This window comes from Mastigoproctus giganteus, chromosome 2 (assembly GCF_048544385.1).
Source record: "Mastigoproctus giganteus isolate SK-2022 chromosome 2, ASM4854438v1, whole genome shotgun sequence".
Lineage (NCBI taxonomy): Eukaryota > Metazoa > Arthropoda > Arachnida > Uropygi > Thelyphonidae > Mastigoproctus > Mastigoproctus giganteus.
Genome location: NC_143576.1, coordinates 147155756 through 147168907, shown reverse-complemented (window position 1 = coordinate 147168907; position 13152 = coordinate 147155756). Strand labels below are relative to the sequence as shown.

General features: G+C 38.9%; 1 protein-coding gene across 7 annotated transcripts in view; it reads right to left on the bottom strand.

The window, feature by feature from the left end:
* Nucleotides 1-13152, bottom strand: part of LOC150089645 (complexin-like) — a 650426-nt gene that overhangs the window by 52987 nt on the left and 584287 nt on the right. The window contains exon 1 of one of the 7 annotated variants that reach the window (XM_090389578.1): nt 2284-2384. The exons of the other annotated variants lie outside the window; for them this stretch is intronic. The gene's annotated coding sequence lies outside the window, so the exon portion shown is untranslated. Of the gene's footprint in view, nt 1-2283; nt 2385-13152 lie in introns of those variants that run through there. 7 annotated transcript variants of the gene reach the window in all.

Below are 13152 nucleotides of genomic sequence, written 5' to 3'. Positions count from 1 at the left end.
TGGTTGCGATAATTAACAAAGTAAGGGTTAGTCTTTGTTTAGAAATGCCTCCATATTTGATACGAAAGACAAAAGATTCAATACTTGACACTTTTATTTTTTGAAGAATGCTACAATCAATTTGTTTAAAGGTGAAGCTTAAACAACAAACACTAATTTTGTAATTAGAAGAAAAGAAAACATTATCGAAAAGTGTGAAGAGAGACCTCGTGGTATTTGTCTAAGTTAATACGGAACGAAAGAGAAAAAAGATGCAAACCGCTGATGGTAAACAATTTAATGTCCTTCTTTTGAAAGATATTAATTATGAGAAACCCCCGAAGTGATCATTAGTTGTATTGTTAATAAACATTCTTTTGCTGCTGATGGAAAGACTAAAAGCAAAATTCGGATGGTTTTTGTAAAAGTCAGTTAACTGTGAATCATTAATACTCTCGAGACATAAATAATTAGCAAGCACGAGAGCAATTAATTTTCTCCAGAATTCTGAGACAGAATATGTCTTTTCAATAGCATCGCCGAAAGAAACCTAAATAAGGTTTTTTCTTAATACATAAAAAAAAAGGAAATGCGACATGACATTAAAGATTTCGGAGATGCACTGCGGTTTTAAGAACTAGTACGTAGATTCTTTAGCTGGGAAGGTTGGTTGCTGTATTATTTGGAATTTGAGCGACAAAAATAAGGCCATGTACCATCACTGGATGGTTCTGGGAAGGAGTGGAAAAAGAATTATTTTAAATATTCATATGATCTGCTATGAGTTACTTCATGGGAAATTTTAATCACTTGGTCATAACACACATCTCTAAAAATCAATGACTAATAATGTATTGCAATCTAAAATTTAAGATATACCAGCACTTACACTGTAAGTTATAACAAGATACTATATTAAATATGTGGAATGGACTGCTGGAATTCAAAGTCTATAAAAAAAGCCCGTATTCATAAAATAAAATAATTAACACCATCCTTGTTATCAGGAATTATAATACGTATTTATAACGGTATAATAGATTCTGTGCAGTTTTTAGACGCGTTAATATACACGTATAGCGTGTATATTGCCTTCACTATGTTTGTCCGCATGTACTAACTCGGCTCTAGTGGATAGAGTTTGATCAAATTTTAAAATTGGATATTTTAGAAAGATTTGTCAATCGGTACAAAATTTAATTAAAATCGGAGCAATAGAGAGGTAGCAATTATTATTTATTTGTCCTTCCACTGTCGTGTAATAAATCAACTCCCAGTGGATGGATTTTTATGAAATTTTATATTTGGTTCTGTTATAAAAAAATTATCGAGCGTGAGCAAAAATGGACCAATTGAAATCCGGCAATCATTATTTTCAGATGATCTGCACATGAATGTTGCTTAATGAATGGCTGCCCCAAAATTGATTCAGAACCTTGAAATTTTTCCTCTTCCCTGGAATATTCTCACGAGGAACCGGGTTCTTAATTTCATTCTTATTCTTAAGGACATTGAATTCACTTACCAATTTCATTTTAGCCAACATTGCTATTCTAGCAGGAATTTACGATTTCAATTTATTTTTGTGTGCTCACATCTTCCAGTTTTGGCTCTTCCCGTTAAGCCAAATCTTAAAATCTATCTTTACACGTCCGTTCTCCCATGGAGAGTAACTTCGCACGAATTTCACGAAGTACCGTGCTTTTCCCAAGTGTACTGCTCAATGAACAAGTCCACAATTACAATTAACCGAAATATAGAAACAAACAGCAAATCCACGCAATTCTTCATTCAACAATTTTTATCACGCGCCTATCATATAAACTTGTTTTTATAACCCTGAACAGCAAAAACATGGTAATTGCCACGTACCAAACAAAACTTAAAATTTAACAAAGATAAGCGTACTTTAAATTATATTATTGAGTACAGAAACAAAAAAAAACTCTTCGCCGAGGTCCTCCTTGACAATATACTAGTTTCGCTACTTTTCACGCCTTTAGAAAACTCTGAGTTGGAATCCCATCAATGACTGGAGGAATTTCTAGACTGTTCTCAACATGCCATAAGATCTAAGTCGCTGATGCGCTTAAAAACCAACAATAATTAACGCGATTTTATATTTAAAGTATTCATTTAAAATTCAGGGCTCTTTAGCTCCTTATCTTTATCCCAAGAGATAGCTAAGAATTATGCATTTTCTCCTCGTAAATATTCTCTTAAAGTAGAAGCGAGAACAAAACTGGCATCTAAAGAAGAGATTAAATCGCCCGTCTTACGTTTTCTTATTCTACATTTACTTACTTTCACTGTCGTTTTAAGATGAGAGCTGGACAAGGCGCCGTAAGTAATGTCCATTAAAACTTCCCTCACGTCCAGGAATTCCAATTTACCCTAAACTTTCATCTTTCCATAATGATACTTGATACTCGCTGTGGTTGTCCAAGCCAACGACGAAAGCAGCCAAACACATACTGCGTGCGAGGTTATTTATTATAGGAAAAAGAAGTACTTAACTTTGAAAGAGAACCAATTACCACGCCTTCAAAAAATAAAAAAAGAAAGAAAATAAAAAAAAGAGGAGAGGATAGAAAGATCACGAAAGAAATCTGCAGTATTGATGCGACGAATTCTCCGCCTTCCTACCCTCATTTGCTCCCTATTCGTACAGTTGGAACGGGGGGGAGATTTTGGTAGGTGGTCATTGTTTCCGCATCTTCTGTCTCTATCCGGTGTCTGGAGCAACTTCTAATGATTTATACCTCTAATGATTTCCGTTAACTAACGCTGACAGCATCGTTATCACCAGAGAGAGAGAGAGAGGCAAAAAAAGTAAAAGTTGGAAGAGCATCAACCATTGAAGACTTCCGTTTTTAAAAATTGTAGCTATTATCCTTCTTTATCTCAGTAAAAACTTGCCTGATGATCTTTGCCAACGTTATCAATCTTCATTGCGCATCTTATCCCCGTTGTCACCAGCTTATTGTAGCTACTTAAATATGAATTTCTGACAGAGATATTTAACCCAAAGGATTGATCAGTTAAAATTTATAGCATCGCAAAGCCGAGCGTGGGTGTTAGTAGCCACATTACGTCGGACAAGTGAGGGGCTGTTATTAAAGAGAAAATGGGTTTATTTAGGACTCCAGAGGATAATGAAGCAAAAACGTCACACCGAAAAAAGTACGATTTCATATTTTAACGAGTGCTCTGCTACCTTTCCTTGAGCATCGTAACGATGCCTTCTCACCCCATTAAAAGAGTTATTGGACCAAGATGGCTATTGGGTAAACTATAAACCGAAGCGACAAAAATGTAGGCAGTAACTATTACTAATGGCTGACGATAAAGAAAAGATAATTTTCTCAAGAAATCTTACACTAGATGGCGTTTATGGAACGCGTAAAGATTTAGCGTCATTATTTTTAGACTGGTACGTGGAGGATAATTAGGACCCATTGTTACGTCAGCTATATGACAACATTAATCCGAAGTGGTCCCTTATCTCCATCCAAGGGGCGCAAAGTATCCGGATATGGAATTATGGGTTTTTATCTCTTCCATTCTTTAATGGTCTCCAGAAGTTATTAAAAGTCAATAAAGCTAATTTTCGTGGTCTTAAAATTGAATGATCGTCGTTCTACCTCCTTTTTAAACCGAAATAAATGAGATTTATTAATTAATAAATTCTGAAAATAGGAGATAATAATGATTGGGGAATTGACTCAACTGGTCCAAAAAAGAAACAAGATTAAATACTTTAAATGTGTGAAAGAGCAAACCATAATATCAAAAGTCACGAGACAATCTTCTGGCTGTAACTAACTGAGAGCGATTGAAAAATAAGAAATTATTTTGGCACATAAAGGCGATCAGAGGTGAGATCGGAATACATTTTAATGTGAATACGAAATGATGACTGAAGGGGGAGGAACTAGTTTCAGCAGGAAATGATAGTTGGATCTAATATGGAGAATTAAACTCCAGTTGTTGAATACGTCTTACAGTCTGTTCAACAACTGTCAATAAACAAACAATAACAAATCTTTCAAAAAGAACTGGAGTAAGTCGGTAGATGTTTACTGAGCTAGTGGGAGAGAAAAAACAATTGACTTGAAACTTTCAACAAACAGCATCGGGGATTGTCCGGTGCTATGCCATTCTTCAAGCAAAATCCAAATGGTTCAAAATCGCTGGAGGGGAACCTGACAGGTTCTCGCGCCAAATAGTAAAATCGTTATTACAAAGTCACTTCCGAAACAATTCCAGCAAAAGTTTGGCAATATTCAGGAAGATAGAAACAATTTCTGATTTTTAATTATTATTAAATAGTTAACGCGGAAACGTTATTTTCGAGGAGAACCTGTCAGATGCCCCGCTATCACTGCTAGACCAATGACTTTAGCGCGGCATTATTGCCCTTTTATTTTCCTGCAATTAAAAACTCCTGCGCAGTCAAGTTCGCTCGTGTGCAACAGAACTTAACTTTCTAACACGACAACATTCTACGTCATAATGCAAGAATTGTGAACGCGTGGTTTGAAGAGAATAACGTCGAAAGATTGCAATGGCCAGCACAGAGTGCCAACTTCAACCCAATTGTGAACATCTTTGGGATGAATTAAAATGCAGAATTAGGTAAAATGCCCACTTCACTCGTGAAATTCAACTTTAAAGGAGGAGTGGTGCATACTACAACCATATATTAGTAGAAAGTCTTCGACGACATATTAAAGCAAGTTTATGATAAAAAGTGGGGAAGTACGCTCTTAATTTCTCTAAATAGCTATAGGCTTTTGTTAATAACTATAACGTATCCAACACCACCGCTAAAGCGTCTGGAGATTTTTACAGTAACCAGGAGTCTGTATATAGTGACCATGAAAAGCGCGCATACTGAGGCCGACTTCCCTGTATGTGGGAGGAAGACCCGTTTCAAATCTCTTTTAACTGAAAGTACCGAGGAAGTTTAAGAGTGTTATGTCAGTAATATTGAAGTCATTTGCCACAGCGCTCACAGATGGAGTTTGTTAGAAACTGATGTAATAACATCTGTTGTTAAACTCGAGATCATTACATTTAATAAACGAATACTTTCACCCGAAATAGGTTTTATAAATGCGCACGTGCAAAATGGTTTGCTCAGATTCCAACTAGAAATCTTTAACCTATTATCCAATCAAGTAAACATCCGAAAGCGGGAATAAGGTCTCTAATACGATTCTATTTGCATTTAAAAGCAACTAAACTGGTTCTGACTCTTAGTGATTTGACTAAACTCGAGAAATAAGTCGAGTTTCTGTAAACATCTGCACCCTATTTTCGCACGCTATTTCAATACTATTGCACGATCTTGTCATTGTATTCGCCGGCTACAATTCCAGATACTCAGTGTAAAGATTGCAACTGAAAGTTTCAAACGAATGTCAGGCAATGTTCGTGATAACACTGTGATGGATGCAGCGCTAAGTACAATCCATAGGAAACCCGCATCAATCACGTGACAAGGCAACAGCTTCTGGACGTTGCCGATAAGCTATTTCTCACCCAGGAATTTAATCTGCTTAATGCAAAACGCCTTGCACAAAGACAAGAACTTGAAAGGTTTCAAATGACAAGATTTGCACGAGTTGGATATATAAATATACACTCCCGCCGAAAAGTTTGGAATCAGTTTTCTTAATTTTCAAAGCTATTATTAAAATAGGGCCAACTTGTTTATCGATTTTTATTAAAATATTTTCTATTATGTATAAAAATCAAAAAGGTTAAATAATATTTAAGAAATTTCAAGTTGAATGTGGTATAAATTGAGGAGTAAGAGCAACAACTTATAAAATCGAACACCCGTCATTCAGAAAGAGTGTTTGGTATAATTTTGGAATTGTCTTGCCAATCCAATCTATGTCTTCAATGACTTTGTCTTTGACGGAAATATCGGTTACCAGTAAATTCAAGGAACCCCAATGAGCAGTCTTGCCTCATGTATCATTGCTAACTTATACCTTTACTGGTTCGAAATCTCTTTTCCCCAGGACATACTTTTATTTAGATATATTGATGAATTATGTGTGCTCAATTATAAATTTTTTTTGATATTTATAGCCATTTATATCCCCAGGAGCCTACCTTGGAAAAAAATAAAAGTTTTGTAACTTAAAAGCCATTTATTTAAAATTGGACAGTAATACTGATAATGGGTATGCAATTATTAACCTTTTTAATTAAGGTGATGCCTTTAATTTTAATGTGGTTAACTTTACACATTGCCCATCTAATATTTCAAAAAGTGTCCATTCCTATATTCTTCTTCAATGTATCAGGATTGCTACTATTTGTAGTGATTCTAATATTGCTATTCCTAACGTTAGTAAATTCTATTTTAAACTTATTGGCAATTTATTTCTCTTGAAGTAACTGCAGTCACTTTCATAAGGCCGTTAATATTATCAATTAAAGTATATATATATATATATAACCTGATTATATTTGTATTAATCAAATTCTTAACTAGCTTACATTTTGATTTTTGTCTAAATATATTTGCTTTTATCCTGTTGGGTAATGCTGTTATATATTCATTATGGTCGTTCGGTCCTTCTAGTATATAATTTCTTCCTACCTGTCCCTTCCTTTCTTTTTATATATATATATATATATATATATATATATATATATATATATACACACATATATATATATACACACACACACACACACACAGGGTGTCTCAAAAATATTGGTACAAACGTTTAGTGGAGGTAGGTAACATCTAAAGGAATGTGAATCGCATAGGAACCCATAACCGGAAACGTCACAGGAAAGTAGTAGCAGAGGCACAAGAAGCAGAAATGACACAAGACAGTAATTAGTGGCAAACATTTATTTAATATTAACAATGGAGTACGAGATGGATGCATTTCATGATGTTACAACAGATGCTCCAAGGTTCCACCATCACACGCGATGTATGCGTGACACCGACGCAGCATGGATTGGCGGACACGGTCGAACACACCTGGAGCACCAGCTCCAGGTGTGTTCGACAGTAGCAGCAGCGCAGATGAGTCTCGCCACGAGATCCATTTCCGTCTCCACAGGCGATTCATACACGATAGATTTGAGGGCCCCCACAGAAAGAAATCAAGGCTCGATAAATCAGGTGAGCGTAGGGGCCAGGCAACGGGTCCACCACAGCCAATCCACAGACGCCCAAAACGCCTGTTCAAATGGTCACGAACACACCTTCCATAATGAGCAGGCGACCGTCATGTTGAAACCAATTGTTGCGTCTCACATTTGCTGGAACATCATCAAGTAACCCTGGTAGAACTTATTCAAGAAAGATCCGATATTTAGCGGGGTTCATGTGGGATGGTAACAGGTATGGGCGGACTAAGCAGTCATCGACCATACCTGCCCACACATTTATTGCGAAGCGATGTTGTGCCGCTGGGGGGCGCACACCGTGTGGGTTGTCGTGAGCCCACATATGAACATTGTGCTGATTGAATAAGCCTCATCCGTGCCAAAACATAGACTGGAAAATTCAAGTCTTGATCACTTTCTTGGAGAAACCACTGCGCAAAAGCCACACGTGCAGGATGATCTTGGGGGAACAGTAACTGAACCCTTTGGAGATGAAAGGGGTGTAAGGAATCGTTGTGCCAGACACGCTGTACACTGCAACGAGACATTCCTAAGTCAGAGGCAAGGGCATGTGTGCTGGTAGTAGGATTATTCTGGACGGCATTCAACACATTTTTTTCCATGGCGGGAGTTCGCGTCGAACGTGGTCTGCCCGCACTACTCCTGTTACCTCTAAATGACCCATAATCGCACAAATATTGATGCACACGCGCAAACAAACGGTGGTCCGGTACATGTCTGTCTCAGAAGCGTTCTCCATAAATTCGTTGAGCGGCTCGTCCATTGCCCTCTGCTAATCCATACACTAGGTGCATAGTGGACATAGTGTGTGGACATAGTGTTTTTTGTTATGCGGTTCCCGTGGTTTCCCACAAATCCGCGTTAAATACTCTGTTAACATAGCAAAGCCAGTCAGTGTGGGTTATGTGTGAGTAGTGTGTTGTTTGTGTTGTTTGACTGGCCTCTTCGTTACTGGGAGGCGCGATCACCAGGAAGGAGCCTCCCAGCATCCGTCCACTGGCACGAGGAGCCGGACCAGGGAGTAAAAGACATCTGACGGGCCGTCCACACTCTTGCAGGAGCGAGAGTGGGGAGGGCCAAGGAAAGAGCGGAGAAGAGACAGGAAAGTGGAAGACAGACAAGATAGCGAGGATGACAGAGCGTAGGCATCCTCCCAGGCTAAACGGAGCAGGAAGAGTGCTAGGTGCAGTTGTGAGAGTCCTGGAGAAAGACTGTGGGTAGGAAAAAGAGAATAGGTAAAGTTCAAATTAAAGAGTCCAGGATCGTCACAATGGAGAATCACGGAGCGGCGTCGACAGGGCTGTCCGCCATTTGCAGTTTCATGTCTGGAAGTTTCCGGTGCTGGGTATCAGTTGCTGTCTAGAGGAGGTTATCCAGGAGTAGTGTTCGGGAGTTGCAGGTGATGCCAGCGACGACGAAAGACCTCGTTGGCATAACTGGTCAGTGCACGGAAGGCATCATTAGATTCCAATAACTTGGTTTCTGGACGAAGTGATGTAGTGTGGAGGTCTAGGAGTAGTTGGTTTCTTAGATCTAAGTATACGTTGCATGAGTGCATCACGTGATCCCAGTCTTCAGGTTCTCCGCAGGTACAGAGGGCATCCTCGACTAGGCCGAACTCTAGAAGGCGTCTCTTGAAGGACCCGTGGCCAGTTAATAGGAAGGAAGCATAGACGTTAGGGAAGAACCAAGTGGAACGTTGCTTGTTGATGTAGGTTACCACAGGAAGGAAAAGTTTAGTAGTTGCACCAGTTGTGGAGTTATTCCAGCGGGTTTGCCATAAGTTTATGAATTGTAGCCACACACGTTTATGTTCCTGTTTGATGTCGGTATCGGTACGGGACACTAGGTGCATGTCTGCCAGCTCACAGTTCGTATATCGATGCATGCTCTTCGTGCGGCGACTACTGCTTGAATGAGTAAACCAGAAATCTCCTCTCGCGAACTGATGAACAGCGCTGTGTACCGACTTACGGTGACGTTTCCCATGCGATATATATACCTTTAGATGTTACCTACCTCCCCTAAACGTTTGTATCAATATTTTTAAGACACCCTGTATATATATAAGGTGTACAAACAATGGTGTCGAACGGGTCAAATCACCTCCCGCGGACAGAACTGTAAAGGATGTTCGTAGTGATCAAAGGGTGCATCACGGTATACGGGCTCAATAGCAGGTCACTGTGCGACAGTTGACATAGCAATACAATATGGGGAATGTAAGAACTACATCCCAAATGACGATTCACCTCACACAGACGCACCAATAGACACCCTCTCCTCACCGCTGATCATCGTCGACGGCGAATGCTATGGGATTAACAAACTGCTTCAATACTGGAGAACTGGAAACAAGTGTGGTGGCCGGATGAGTCCAAATACCCGGTGCAACACGATGCCTTTGTGTGTGATGCAAGCAACACGAATCCATGAACCACTGTCCAGGCAGGTGGTGGTTGCTTAATATGGGGCATGTTTTACTAGCAAGAACTAGGACTCCTGGTGCGTATGGATTAACGTTTTAATGGTGAGGTCTACCGGCAGCCCTTAGGAGACCATGTGCACTCTGCCAGTTGCATTTTTTTTCCCGGACGGAAACGGTATCATCAAAGACGATAATGCACCGTGTCATCGAGCCCGCACGGTGCACGAGTGGTTCGAGGAACACTCGTGTACATATCATTCATCTTGATTGGCCTCCAAATTCGCTTGATCATAATCCAATTGCACGTTTTGGAACGGGAAGTTGTTGTTGTTTGGTTTTTAGGAGCATTAGCAACTAGGGCCATATTGCTCCGGGAATATGCGGTGGTCATTCCCTGACCTTTCCGCATCCGGTGGTGACGGGCTCGAACCCCGGTCTAATCAAGAAGCGTGTGTTACGCACTGCTGCTCCTTCCCACCTGGCTACGGAGGCGCCGGAACGGGAAGTTAGGCGTATGGACACGCAACGGTCATGTATTCCGATACTGTGGAAAGCCTTGCAGGCAGAATGGCTGAAGATCCCTAGGAACATCTTCAGACATCTAGTGTCGTATATGCCTAGGCGAATAACGGCTGTTATCCGGGCGAACAGTGGGTCAACACGGTATTAGGTGGTCATAATTCAGTGATCACTGTATGCATATATATATATATATATATATGAATAATAGGTGCGACCTGGAATAGATTACGACTTAGCATGCTGTAATCCTTTCTTCGAAACAGGCTGCTCTAGTTCATGCTATTTGATGGCATGTTATTCTCCTAAATCGATATTTCATAGCCATACTTGGCTGTAAAAGTAGATAACAGATGAAGTATATAAAGCGTTCGTTATTACAGATGTCAGTGGAAATTTATGAACATTCCACTTCTGTATGTAGTATAACGAAACGTTGTTAAGCCTTCAACTTACAGCAACTCACGAGATGCCTTGCTGTCCCGGTCTACTAAAAGATTCCTATTTGAAAACAAGCTCAACAAATGAACAGGCTAACTTTAATAACAGCAATCTCCAGGGAAGGGTAGAATGCCTCACCGGAGTTCGAAGGTGGGGAATGAATCTATTCATTCTAAAAAAAGCAGAAAATGATATCTTTTGCGAATTCCTGAAGTACTACTTTCACAGAAACCTCCAGGTGCTCGTCTTCTTTCTGGAAAGTGCAGCTCCTCCTTCCCTTTACGCTTATGTAATCAGACTCCCAGGTGATATGTCCTCAGTCACGTACAAGAAAATGTACTTCCTTATCGCCGAAGTTAAACTCTATGGACTTCCAAATCATAATCCGTGTCCCATCTCAGCTCAGTAGCGACACTTCACCTTTTCCTACCAACCGGGATAGTGATACTATACAAAATCATAGCCGCTGGTGTAGATATGGACATACAGTTGAGGGGATGGCATAACTTTCTTCCTTTTATAAAAAAACATAAATAAAAAAATAACACTTTCCCCACTGAGATTCAAAATATTCGTTGCTGCCATTACCAATAAATTTTTAATGACTCTATGACCAATTTCATTAAAAAGCTGTCTACGTTAATAATTCTAATAACAGATTAAACAACACTGCACTCCACGTAATTTTTATAGGCATAAATGATCGAGTTTATTGAATCTAGTTGGAGAAAGTTTTACCGAAAACATTCCAATAAATTAGATTGTTGAAATCTAAAGGTCAATTTTGACGAAATCGCTGTCCTAATTATACCTGTATCTATATTATTATTATACTTTTTATATAATTTTTATATACGCCAAACGTCTGTCAGAATTCTCTGATATTGTGACTAGAACAAGAAAACTGCAATACTAACTGACGACAGTGACACTTCCCTAAACTGCCTCCTCATTATTATCAAATCAAAACAATTTCTATTTATTAGTATTAGTAACGGCCGTATGGTGCAAGAAAGCCTATGGCTTATGCTGCACCAGCCAAAAAAAAAAAAAAAAAAAAAAATCCGAACAAAACAATGATAAAAACAAAAATTAAATAAATAAATAAATAATAATAATTAATAAATAAATAAATAATAATAATTAATAAATAAATAAATAATAATAATTAATAAATAAATAAATAATAATAATTAATAAATAAATAAAAATAATAAAATGAAATAAAAAATAAATAAAAAGGAAATTAATCCTATCATCCTATGCGCTTCCCTTACCCGAAAGTACTATCCAGATGACCTTTGAATTTCCCCAAACTGTCGGCCTCTACCACCCATGAAGGCAACTTATTCCAGTAATTTATAACTCGCTGGCTAAAATAAAACTTCCTGCAGTCCAATCTAAACATTTCCCCCCGTAACTTGAATTTATGTCCCCTAGTTCTAAAATAAATAACTAAATAATAATAATTAATAATAAAAAAAATAAAATATAATATAAATAAAAAGGAAATTAAACCTATGCGCTTCCCTTACCCGAAAGTACTATCCAGATGACCTTTGAATTTCCCCAAACTGTCGGCCTCTACCACCCATGAAGGCAACTTATTTCAGTAATTTATAACTCGCTGGCTAAAATAAAACTTCCTGCAGTCCAATCTAAACATTTCCCCCAGTAACTTGAATTTATGTCCCCTAGTTCTAGCATCATCTATAATCTTGAAATTTTGTCCTCATTCATTTTACTGATGCCTCTCAGAGCCTTAAACACCTCAATCAAATCTCCTCTAAAGTGTCTTGTCTAGTTTCCAAACTCTGCAACCCACATATTCGAAGTCTTTCTTCATAAGGACGCCCTTTTGCCGATCTCACCAGGCGAGTTACCCTTCTTTGCACCCTTATATGCGATATAGACTTGGGAAATTATTTTCAACCACTCCAATGATTCACATACAAAGCTTTAAGCGACAATATAACGTATTTGCCAGTTGTCGCTGTTTACAGAGATTTAGATTCAGATCCATCGGAACCAAGGAATTCTTAAAGTCTACTTCAATCGGGGTTGTTTGTTTGTTTGTTTTGTTGGTTTTTAGGAGCATTAGCAACTAAGGCCATATTGCTCCGGGATATGCGGTGATCATTCCTTGACCTTTCCGCATCCTCCGTATTTGGTGGTGACGGGCTCGAACCCCGGTCTAATCAAGAAGCGTGTGCTGCGCACTGCTGCTCCTTCCCACCTGGCTACGGAGGCGCCCAATCGGGGTTGTAGCTAGCTAATCTCAGCAGAATGAAACCGAGCTTTTCTCCACGAGTTATTGTAAATATTTAGGATCACACGTATGAAAATTAAATGACTTGGCACACTGTGACCAAAACAGTTGATCGGTCAAACTATCTCCAAGCAACTCGACCCAAGGCCTAGAGAGGAAATAGATTTGCAATCATTGTAGATTCAGCCTTCACATTAAAAATAATATCGTGTCCTCCGCCCCTTCAAGTTCGCTTTCGTGGTTAACATACATACCGTTACTCTCTCTCTAATACAGACGAGCCCAGTAGAAAAAGCTCCGGTTTAATTCCTGTCACCACACGAAGCAGAGAAATACTTCCAATCAG